The sequence below is a fragment of the Carya illinoinensis genome, chromosome 2 (assembly GCF_018687715.1).
Source record: "Carya illinoinensis cultivar Pawnee chromosome 2, C.illinoinensisPawnee_v1, whole genome shotgun sequence".
Taxonomy (NCBI): Eukaryota; Viridiplantae; Streptophyta; class Magnoliopsida; order Fagales; family Juglandaceae; genus Carya; species Carya illinoinensis.
Genome location: NC_056753.1, coordinates 26284202 through 26297666, shown reverse-complemented (window position 1 = coordinate 26297666; position 13465 = coordinate 26284202).

Sequence of the window (13465 nt, the reverse complement as noted above, 5' to 3'; positions counted from 1 at the left end):
TTAGATTGCATTGATTGTGTCCATTTGGCTTCCCTTGAATTAATAGTGTCAGGCAGCTATTCCACTCCCAAGTCGTTATGTGGACTGCGTGTTGCGAGGTTCGTGCCCATTTCACTTGTCCCATAGGGCATGTGTGCTCCCACGACATGGGATCTCCAACCGTCACGATGGCCTGTTTAAGCCCCAACCCTTTCATCTTTTTTAGCCTACATGCTCTCTTACTATCATCTTTTTTCTCTGAATCCTTCACGTGCTCTACGCTTCTCTTCCCCTCATCTTCTCTGTGCGTTCCTTGCCTTTTTTTCACTTCACTTTTACATCTCAACAGCTCCCAAGAACACCTCCTGTGGTTTTCCCCTGGGGATAAGGACCCTTCTGCGGTTCATACTGAGTTCTAACAGTTTGACAGGCATCACTAGTGGTCAGTGGTGACTTCGGATGAGTTGGAGTCATTGAAATCAACCTTGTACATCGTCGAATTCGTGGTGCCTGAACCTCATGAAGAAGTAGTGGATTATGAGGGTTATGCCACAAAAGTGGCCTTGTACCTGAGCATGTTCTTGAGTAGTGATCCTGCCTCTTGAAGTAAATATTGAGATGGTTTCTTCCTCAGAAGCTGGGGGCACCTAGCTGGGGGCGAGGATGTCTTTTATAGGGTTTCCATCCCAGAACCCCCTTTCGATTATTCTTCTGAAGTCGAGGTTGCCTCAACTAAAGTTGCTTTTGACCTCCAACCCTAGTCGGAGGTGGGAGTTAGAGCCCACCCCTAGTCGGGGGCTTAATGCTTGCACACAAATCAAGATAAGGGTGACTTGGTGGTGTTTGAGGAGCCTTCGATACCTATATTAGTTAATTTTATTAGTAAATCGTGTAGGAGTGTGAGAATTCAGAGAGCATCCTTCATACCTAAGGGGTCAAATTTTGTACGAGGTTTCTAGGTCGGACATCTTGTACTCTTAAGTTAGAGAGTTCATGTCATTCCCACTGTAGCCCAGTCATGATTATTTAATGCAGCGTGGAGTCTGGGTGGCGCTATCAATACGGTGTGGAGTCCAAGGGATGGGGCCATTAATGCAGTGTGGCTCCCCAAGTGACACCTTACCAGTAGATGATCGGTGACGTGCCCCCCATACCCTTTTAGGGAATCAAGGGTCATTCATGTTTCCCACCCATTTGTCGATGCAGGTCTTCGAATGCTAGATATCACTGGGGGTGCCAAGGATGGCAAGTCCCATCTGTCCTTGTCAATTGTCTTTTCTGCATGGGGCTTGCCTCTCGGGTTGGTGTAGTTCACAAGTTGGGTATCTAAAGTAGTGCTTGGGCCCCTTTGGGAATGAGGCTTGGACCAAGTTAGGCCCTTGTGGTCCTATATGGGCCTGTCCCAAGGGCTTGGGGGAAAATTTCCCTCTCTTAATATATATAATATAATATAAGAACTAAAATATATATACTATTTCGGTTTGATTCGCACTAGTTTTCAAAATATAAAAATTAGTTTTAGTTCAGTTTCAATTTTTAAGAGCTGGTACCAAACCAAACCCCTCCAAATTTTCCCAATTTACCATTTTACAATGTGGCATTACATAAGTTAAGACTCGAGAGTTGGTTTATCTAATGTTTATTCTCTTCAAAACTAAGTTTATATTAATAATTTGATATTAATGTTCATGTTTAAGATTAAAACTTCATGTTGTATTAATTTTATGTTACAATATTAAAATTTATATTTTATATCAAACGTTATATTAAAAATTATAAAATTAATTTTATGTTATAAGATTAATAGACATGAATAATAAGATTAAAATTTCATGTTATACTAATTAGAGATTTAGTATATAATTTATATAATATAAGAGCATTAACATTGATTTCTCTATATGTAAATGTAAAATCACATATTTTAAAGATTGTTTTTGCCAATTAAGAAATACTCTCACATTGAATTATGCATATTTTTTTATTATTATTAATTATATATATATTTTACAATTAGCCCCCACTAAACACATTCGGCAGTCATAATACAAATATAATAATAATAATACAATATGATTTTTTATATATTATAATAAAAATATAATATATTATAATAATAAAAATTAAAGTGAAGGTGAATGTGAAGGTTGTGTTGTTGAAGGAGGGAGAAGCGGAAATGGTTGAGCGAGAGAGAGAGAGAGAAAATTAATAATATAGCATTTGAGTGAATAGTACATCTCCAAAGATGTATTGACACTGTTCATAGCTATGGAAATATATCTATATGCATATCCAATGTAGTAATTTAATGGTCTAGTTATACAAATACGTGTTCGCATTTGCATATAACTAGTTTCGGTTTGATTTCTATTTTTAAGAATCGGTACTAGATCAGACCAATTACAAACTGGATCAAACTATCAATTCGGTCGATTCAACCAATTTTTTAAATATTTTTTACACGCCCAGAGACAACAAAGAAAGTAGAAGAGGAGGTGGAGGAGTTACATGACTTGGAAGAGGAACCAGAACCGATGTGCACTTTAGAATTACACCAACCAATAAACAACAGACACAGATGAGACTCACTTAAAGAAACCATGCGTGCGGTTGAGAGGATTTCTTTCTTTTCTCATTTTGAATGCTCCCCTCTCTCTCTCTCTCTCTCTCTCTCTCTCTCTCTCTCTCTCTCTCTCTCTCTCTCTCTCTCTCCAATGGAAGTAGCGGCATCATGTTTAACCTTTTCCTTGCCTTAGTTTTCTCATCAACAAAACAATGGGCAGATTTTAAGCTAAAACTAAAGCTTTCCGACACTCATCCCAGTTTCTCCTTCCGAGTCCATTGGAATCCACTTCTCTTAGCCTATGTTGGTACAATGGATCAATATGGCAAATCAGTCTCAACATGATCTACTCATGCCTCAAAGCTCTATGATTAAAAAAACAAGCCTTTTATCAAATGAAAGCCCAGATCTCCGTATAAGTACCTTAAAATTATTAAAAGAATAAGTTTATTTCCTTCAACAGTGATCAATAGCTCCTGTAAATGAAAATTTGTAAATTTACATGTTCTATTTGATAGTTGAGAAAACATACAAAAAGAAGAACTAGCCGGTAAAATTATAATCTTGGAGGAGTATGCAATGTATATGAACTGAGCTATTAAATTCACTTCGCCATGCAACTCTTTGTCGAGTTTCTCAATACCTAGAATCATAATTCTAACACAATTTTTCAAAAGAAACGCAGCTCTTGTTTCTCACTTTGCACAGCAATGAAACACATTCCACTTGCAGCACTTACCTAAAAGATGCAATCTTTGTACGAAAAACAACTCAATCAATTGGATTTCCAAGGATTCAGTTAACTTCTCCAAAAAATTCACCAGAATCTCCTACAGATCCCATACCAAGAATCCACAGAGAGAGAGAGAGAGAGAATCAAAGTGGGGGAGGGGATGAAAGAGGGGGGGGGAGTCGAGACAAATCGAATGACCCAAGTGGATGAGTAATGCAAAGCTAAGCCCATCTTTGTCTCTCACTGTCTCGCTAAGTCTTAAACGAAGTGTGTACGGTGTAGTTGCCGATGATTGTATAAATATATATATAATTCACAGGAAATGGCTTAGAGGAAACGAAAGGGACACAGCAACCACGAGCTTAAAGTTAGAGTTAGACCTCCATCGATAGTCTCTATATATTCTGATTCCATACGTGTGTGAGAGTGAGAGTGAGAGTGAGAGCGCGAGAGAGGGGAGGCTAAGAATTGAGGTCCAATTTATCAAATGCTACATATTCAAAGGAGAGAGAGAGAGAGAGAGAGAGAGAGAGAGAGAGAGAGAGAGAGAGAGAGAGAGAGAGAGAGAGAGAGAGAGAGAGAGAGAGAGAGAGAGAGAGGCGAAATGGGCGAAAACACTGAAGAGAGGGGAAAAAGCTATCGGGTCCCCCAATAGTCCTACCAAAAGTTCTTGAGGATTTAGTAGAACTAGTTATATTTCACTTTTAGAGAAATTCTTATTTGTCATCTCCTAATTGGATGGTGTAAAAAGTGTAAACACACCCAATCCTACTACCAGCCGCTCCCTTTTGTTTTCCTTCTGATCTTGTTTAAAGGTAAATGATAGTTTGGAGTGTAAAGTATAAAATCCCATGGAGTCTAAAGGTGCAAAGCATACGCTTCCTTGCACACACCCTTTGTTTTTTTTTGGGGGGGTAGGGGGGAGTCGAGACAGATCGAATGACCCAAGTGGATGAGCAATGCAATGCTAAGCCCATCTCTGTCTCTCACTGTCTCGCTAAGTCTCAAACGAAGTGTGTACGATGTAGCTGTCGATGATTGTATAAATATATATATATATATAATTCACAGGAAATGGCTTAGAGGAAACGAAAGGGACACAGCAACCACGAGCTTAAAGTTAGAGTTAGAACTCCATCGATAGTCTCTATATATTCCGATTCCATGCGTGTGCGAGAGCGCGAGAGAGGGGAGGCTAAGAATTGGGGTAGTAGAACTAGTTCTATTTCACTTTTAGAGAAATTCTTATGTGTCATCTCCTAATTGGATGGTGTAAAAAGTGTAAACACACCCAATCCTACTGCTAGCTGCTCATGATAGTTTGGAGTGTAAAGTATAAAATCCCATGTGGTCTAAAGGTGCAAAGCATACGCTTCTTTGCACACACCCTTTGTTTCAATGACCACAAGCGAAATATAGTGCCCATGCAACTTAGTACAGGCAGCCCCCACTTGGAACAAGTCACCACCTCAACAATTATGAATAAATGAACAAGTATGAAGTAAAAGGTATAACTCACTTTCAACTTATATATTAATTATTAGTGTAATCACACGTCAAAATCTCTTGGTAAGTAAGTTCATAGAGGTACAAAAAGCAGAAAAACAGCCAAATAGCACTGCATACATCCACCTAAAAAACAACAAACATGAACCTGAGATATTTGAAGGGAAAATGGTATTAGCAACGAAACCATGACATCCCTGAAAGAAGAAACAAACTCGGCCCTTCTTTGAAACACCGACAATCTTCCCATGTCGGCCGATTGTCTTTGTAAGCTGCTGCGCACTCGAAGATCCAAGCAATGTCGCAGACCGCAGTGGTTCCTACACATAAAAAACAAAGATTATACTTGCTAGTTAGCAAGCGTAACTTATGAAGCAATCTGTGTATCTAGACCCTAGATAATATTACAACAAATTTTATTGACAAATCAATTTAGTGAGAAATTGGGAAGTCTTATAGTATATACCTTGGGTAGATGCAAACAAAACTAGTTCTCATACAATATAATCACAAGCAATTGCTATGTGGAAACTGATTATTAAAGCAATTGCCATAAACTATTCATCTAATGCAGTTCCAACTATACACCAACTTAGAGACTCCTTACTTTGAACATGTTTTTGTTGCTATTTCAAATCATGCATAAAAGCTAAAGGCTGGCCAGCCACATCAACTAAATTTGAACGTTCAACTCTTAAGGGTTATGCACCCCTCACTAAGATAAAAAAGTTCTACCATGCTACACAATCAAGATTGGTATCTTTTCAAAATAACCGATTGAGAAGGCAAAGGGCTAGGGCAACTCAACAACTTGAGTCACTGTTGAATAACTTGCTACACCATATAATGACGTTGCATGTCTTAAACTCATCTATTAGAGTAGCTGGACTCATGGAGAAACCAAGTAATTCAATTGGAAATATCATGACACATGCCACAAGATTTTGATTTAGGTATCTCAAATTCAGCATCCAAGTCATCAATGAATTGCCAAATGAGTTGAACAAGGCTGAAGGTATTGGAGTGTTGTGACGAAAAACAAATGAAGGATACCTAATCTTCTTCAAACGCTCAAGATCATTCCTGAGCTTCATGTCTAGCACATTGGAGACAACCTGGGAGTATTTACCATCCTTGTAATCCTTCTTCCTATTCAACAACTAGTCAGTGATCTTGAACTGGCTTAGGTTTGCCACAATCACCATTAGGTTATCAAGCTTAGCAGTTATCAACTCACCAGCTCTGCAGGAACCAGTAGCATCCAATTTTACTAAATATTGAGAGAATGAAACAGCAAGGAGAAAAATGCACGAAACACTACATTATCCCTCTAAGTCACCCCTCGATGACATAAACCTTTATACTAAAGGAAGTTCCAAAATACAGTTGCATCTCACAAAATCACGCATTAAAAAAAAATAAAAATAAAAAGCAACAAGTCCATCAGGGAAAATCAAGCAAACCAAGGAGATAAGGGATTGCACTACAACAGCGAGCATGAAGTGCCTGAAAAAACTAGAAATGAACATTAAAGAAATTAATACCCCCCTTGGTTACACAGATGAGATGAGATGAGATAAGATGTTTTAAATAGTAATAAATAAAATATTGTTATAATATAATTTTTGAATATTAATTTTGTATTGGGATTTGAAAAGGTTAGATTGTTTATTATATTTTGTATTGGGATTTGAAAAAGGTATAATGATGAGTTGAGATGAGATGAGATTTTTGGTTTTGGTTAACCAAACAAGGTTAGCTCAGGATAACCAAAAAATGATACGAAAATCTTAATCGAGAAGGTATTCATCCAATAAGGAGATTAGACCAAACACCAAACAGAATTGAAATTTACACAAATTCTATTTTTTTAATCCTTAAAAAAAATCGCCTTAAGTAGGTCCTACAAAAATTAGCTGAACTCAACAGCCAAATACCATAAAGCCAAGTCCATGAATAAATAAGTGTTGAAACTCATGCTTAAACTTTCGTTAAGCCCATCAAAAAATGTTGGCTAAACATTGACCAATACCTTTGATGGAGGTAAGGGCGAACATTACTTTATGCTTCCCATCCACATTTGTGTTCAGCACACACAGAATGTGTTGGAAATCCTCGTTTGCCACCAGAGACCGCAAAACCCATATTCCAAATCAATAAGGAAATCACAATAAAATAATCCAAGTGAAAGAGTGGATCGGAGCGAGTCAACTCACCATAGCTAGGGTCTGCTCTACTCTATGCTCTCTCTTACTCTATCTGTCTCTTTGATCAGACTAACCACTGGAGTGTCAAACGAGAGGGTGGTAGAAAGTGAGCTCGACACAAGCAGATGCTCGCAGTGACAGCTTGGTGGGGTTGGGGGGTACGCATTAATTTGTGGGTGGGGGCCCAAGATGAGGTTTTCTTTTCAAATTAATTTTTTTACAGTTATTTTATATAGCTCATTTTAAAATGAATAAGTATAATTATATCATTTCAATTTCATTTTTTCATCAGCCAAAGTTTATGATCCTCCTTGAGTCCTAACTTCCTCCCTCATATTTCTTTATATATATATATAGCATGATACATATATAATATATTTTATTATAATAAGTAGCTATCCAATTGTGAATAGTAACTTCATTATTTTTCCGTTAAATCCGTTAAGTCCTGTTTTACTAAAAGTATTTAAGATCCTTGACCATTTGACGTATAACTCATTTGTAGAATTTAATGAAAGATCCTATTTTACCAAAAGATCCTTAATATCCCCGCGGTGCACATGAATTGACCTTTCTTTTTCATGTCATTTTTGTTTTGATAGTGTACTCATTTTTCTTTCGTTTTGTTTCAATTTTTTTAAATAAAAAATTAAAATGACTTTACTCTTTTAAACAGAAACGCTTTAGAGCATTCTTATTGTAAAATTTAACTTTAAGTAAATTTAACTAATAAAATACTTAAAACACTCAATATATAATATTAATTATTAATTTAATTAGAATATAATTATTATTAATATTTTAATTAGTAGAACTATAAAATGTGATAAAAATAAAAATTAAAAAAATTATTAAATTAAGGATATTTAATTATTATATAGAGAGTAAATAGATAATCTAATATGGATGCAGACTAATACTTATATTTTACTAAAGTTTAGTTTTTTTTTTTTTTTTTTTTTTTTAATCTTGATTTTTTGTCTTTCTTTAACTTTGTATTTTCTTTCCTAGACAAATAAGCTATTGACTTTTTCACTTTTTTTTTTTTTTTTTTATTTACATCACCATGTTAGGTGCACCCAGAGACTAACGCACTCAGGGTCGTTCCCTAGTATGTATATATATTTTTTATAAGTCCTAGTATGTATATATATATATATATGTATGTGTGTGTGTATTAATTTAAAAAAAAAAGGTACTTCCTATTCAATTTGGTTGATGAGACCCAAATTGGGATTATATGGCTTCCATGAGGTTAACTTCAAACAGGATGCGGTGTCAAGAAGGAATTTACACCCTCCAATAACCCGATGACACATCAGCTTCTAGAGATCTTAGAATACAATGGGCCTTCGCTAATAGCCTAATTCCATACAATCCCTGCCCTCTCACTTTCTTCCCTCTTTCTTTCTACCCTCTTTCTCTTTGGATATTTAACCACTAGATATTTGACCACTAAGGGCTTTGTGGAAAATATAAGTTTGCATAAAGGAATCCGCAAATGCTTTTGTATTTTCTTGTATTCACTTGTGCATATACAGAGAGTTTAAATAGAAAACAAATCTAACTGTTGTCCTACATATCTGCATATACATCTCTTGAATTCAAAATTTAAATAGATACAATCTTGTTGATTCAAATTTGAATAATTAACAGCTGCACTACTTCATTTGATTCCTGAAATCTTGGAATCTCTAGTTGAAGCAGAGAGTTGAGAATCTTCAGTTGTTGCAGAGAGATCTTTAGAGATTTCTTTGACCTGTTCTTTTACACGCCCCTGCAATCTAAAGGGTAGCGATTGAACCTTGAGATTGTCACGTAAAGTTTGAAATCTAAGAGTAGGAAGTGCCTTTGTGAGGGCATCTGCATACTGATCTTTAGTCGATATAAAATGAACATGAAGCTGTCCATGCCTAACCTGATCTCAAACATAATGAAAATCGATTTCAATGTGCTTTGTACGAGCATGAAATAATGGATTGTTGGTCAAGTAAGTCGCCCCTATGTTGTCGCACCACAGAATTGGAGAATGAACAACTAGAATACAAAGATTATTAAGCACTGATTTTATCCATTGAATTTCTGCTACAGCATTTGCAAGTGCTTTGTATTAGGCTTCTGTGCTGCTGCGAGCTACGATTTGTTGTTGCTTGCAACTCCAGGAAATTAAATTATAGTCCAAGTATACACAATAAGCTTAAATGGATTGTCTGTCATCTCGATCGGATGCCCAATCTACATCACTAAATGTTTGTAAAATAACACTGGTCATTGGTTGTATAAGTAATGAATGTGAAATAGTGTGTTTTAAATAATGTAATATGCGTTTAACCGCTACCCAATGCACTTCCATAGGATTATGCATATATTTGTTAACTTTATGAATTGCAAATGCAAGTTTTGGTCGAGTGAATGAAAGGTATTGTACCCTCCAACTACACTTCAGTACAAGTGTGGATCATGGAATGGAACACCATCATATTTTGTCAATGGCTGCGAGGTGGACATTGGAGTAACACATGGCTTTGCTTTGTTCATTTTGCTGCATATTAGAAGGTCCAAAATATAGCGTCGTTGTGTAGAGACCATGATCACTTCAGATTGCTTCAATGCCTTGAAAGAAACTGAGTTCACCCATGTCTTTGATTGCAAAATCATCTTGCAGCAAGCTGATTACTTTGTTTATAGAATTTATATCACCTCCAATTATAATTATGTTGTTGACATAAATTAAAAAATAAATAAAAGTTGAGCCTCGGTGATAAACATGGCGAATGATCGGCTTGACTCCCTATAATTTCGATGGCTTGGAGCTTGTCAATTAAGCGTGAAAACCATGCTCTTGGTGCTTGGCGAAGGCCATAGAGAGACTTTTTAAGTTTGCAAACATGATGTGGAAATTATGAATGAACAAAACCTGGAGGTTGGGCCATGTAAACGTCCTCATGCAAGTGTCCATGCAGAAAAGCATTTTGGACATCAATTTGTTGAAGATGCCAACCACGAGAAATAGCCAAGGATAGAACTAATCGTACTGTTGTTGGTTTCATCACATGATTGAATGTTTCATTAAAATCAACTCCTTCTTGTTGATGGAATCCTTTGACAACAAGTCTTGTTTTAAATCTTTCAATATCGCCATTAGCTTTCCTCTTGGTCTGGTATACCCACTTGCAACTAACTAAATTAGCATTAGTTGGTTTTGGAACTAAATTCCAAGTGCCATTTTTCAATAGGGCATCGAATTTTTTGTTCATAGCATCTCTCCAATTTCGACTTTTAACAGCTTCTGAGTAGCAAGTTGGCTCCATTTCTTGTGGGTGGATTATGGCCATAAGAGCTTTGGGAATGGGTTATCTGATATGTGAATTAGAAGGTAATTTAGGCTTGTGTATATAGTTTTTGTTTCTTGTGGTCATGGGGTGTCTATTTTGTGGTGCAAGTGTGGAATTTAAAGAAGGTTGTAGTGGACTATCTTCATGCTGAGGCCGAGTGATATCCCTTGCAGGATAACCCGAAACAATATCATGATCATTTGGGAGTCCAAATGTCATGACTATATCCAGATTGCTTGGTGCAGTGGAGTTAAGAGTTTCATATGTAGAAAACGAAGAACTAGCTGGACATAAATTTAAATTAGATGGTAGAGCAATGAGACTATTTTTTGGTGAAGGGTCAACAAACTTATTTTCTATGTATGGATAAAATGTTTCATTGAAGACAACGTGTCGAGACACAAAGACTTTCCCGGTAGAGACATCTAGACACTTGTAACCTCGATGACCAATACCATATCCAATAAAAATGCAGTTTTTGGATTGAAAATCAACTTTGTGTCGATTGAATGGACATAAATAGGGCCAGCAAGCACATCCAAATGAACGTAAAAAATTATAATATGGCTTTTGATGATGAACCATTTCATATAGAGATTTTTGGTTTAAGATTGGAGTTGGTAGTTTATTGATAATAAACAATGCAGTTAAGAATGCATCTTCCCAAAATATTTTAGGCAAGTTGGAGTGAGCAAGTAAAGCTAGTCCAACTTCAACAATTTACCTGTGACGCTCTCTAGAGCACCTACTTGTTGGTGCGTATATGGACATGTTATTCTATGATTAATTCCCTAATTTTGTATATATGTTTTTAAGCTACGGCATTCACCCTCCCTAATCAGATTGGAGGGATTTTATTTTTCTATCAAATTGGCGTTCTACAACAGCTTGAAAACATAAAAATGTGTTATATGCATCTGATTTTAATTTTAAGGGAAATAGCCATAAGAATTTTGTAGCATCATCGAGAAAACTAATATAATATCGTGCACCAGAAGTGGATAAAGTAGAGGCTGGCCCCCAAACATCTGAATAAATTAAATCCAAGGTTTCAAAACATTAACATACACATTTGTAAAGAGTATAGCATGACTCTTGGCAAACTGACAATTAGAAAAGATGAAGCAATTTTTATTTTGAATAGGTAGAGAAATAGCCTTATTGATAACTGGAAATGAAGCATGTCCAAGACGATGATGCAATATTTGGGAAGACACACGAATACTAGAGAAGGCTTGTGGCTGTAGACGAGCTAATGAAGCTGAGAAGCTATATAGACCATTACTGAGAGGGCCGCGATGTAGGATAGTTCTCGAGTAGTCCTTCATAATGAAGAAAGAGCAATGAAACTCAAAGAAAACATTATTGTCTAAACAAAAATGTTGAATAGATAAAAGATTTTTTTTGAATATTTGGAACAAGTAGAATTTGATCGAGAACAAAGGATTTAGAGGGAGATGAGATTGTAGAAGTGCCACTTTGCACAATTTTTAGACTTGCACCATTAGCCACTTGGATATGATCTTGACCATCGTAGCCTTCATTTTGAACATGAATGTTGTTCATGTCATTTGTCAAATGATGACAAATGATGGGTGGCTCCTATGTCGTGATGCCACTCTTTGTTAGGATGCTGACAGTTAGTCGTTAGCATTGCTTGTGGCTGATTGTTTGAATTTTGTTGGTCTTGATAAGATAAATCAAAGTGGTGATGGCATTTTTGGGCACTATGACCTGGTTTGAAGCATACCTGACAGATAGTAGAGTTCTGACTTGAATCACGAGATTGAGAACGTCCTCCACGTCCTCTACCACGATAGCCACCTCGATTCTAATTTGATGATTGGAAGCTACCATATTGTCTGGTTTGCTGTTGAGGTTGTTCGGCGGCCATATTCGCAGAAGCAGCAACTTGAAAAGGCTGATTATTGTGATTTATTCATCTTTCACAGATGAGAAGGAGGGAGTAGAGTTCCTTCAAGGTAATAGGATCGACTCTTGAGGTAATGGTGGAGGCCAAGGAATCGTATTCCTAACCAAGTCCTACAAGCACATAGGTAATTATATCATCATTTTTGAGAGGTTGTCCAGCAAGTGCAAGCTCATCGGCCATTCATTTGATGGAGAGGAAATACTCATTTGCTGTCATGGCGCCTTTTCTAGCATTTGCCAATTGAGTTTGAATTTGGATTGCTTTAGCATGAGATAGTGAGGAGAAATTGCGCTCAAGTGCAAGCCATACCTCACACAAGATGTGGTGTAGGACATGACTTGAGTGAAGACATCTTCAGTGAATTCAGTGAGTTAAGAGTTAATTGTGGCTAGAATTAAGGAATTTTGGCGAAGCCATTGATGATATTGGGGATTTGGATGGCCATCAATTTCTTTGGGTGGAGTGGGAATTGAGCCATCAAGATAGCCAAAAAGATCTTGACCTTTGAAGTATGGTATAGCTTGAGCTTTCCATATAGGGTAGTTTACGGAATTCAATTTGACACTAATAGTGAGTGGAAGATTGGAGAGGGTTGTGATAGTAGAGTCGGAGGAGGCCATTTAGGATCGAAATAGATGAGACGCATGTCTTTTAGAGGCGTTGTGATACCATGTAGAGAATATCCGTTTGCATAAATGAATCTGAAAATGCATTTGTATTTTCTTGTATTCACTTGTGCATGTACAAAGAGTTTAAATAGAAAAAAAATCTAATTGTTGTCCTACATATATGCATATACATCTCTTGAATTCAAAATTTAAATAGATACAATCTTGTTGATTCAAATTTGAATAATTAATAGTTGCACTACTTCATTTGATTTTTGAAATCTTGGAGCCACTAGTTGAAGCAAAGAGTTTAGAGTCTTCGGTTGTTGCAAAGAGATGAGATCTCTTTAGCCTGTTCTTCTACAGGCTTTACCAGAACCACAGACCTAATTGCAAATGTTGCAGGGGATTCTTTTGCAAATGTAGAACCTTGTTCTTCTACTCGTTCATGATCAAATGGGTCAGCCTTGATGCGAGGGAAACATTTTGCAAATGCAAAAAGGGTGTTTGTGTTCTTGTTCATAATCAAACAACTGGGTCCAACTCAACCTTGGAAATATTCAGCTTGATGCAAGATCTGTCATTCCTATTGGTATTCTTG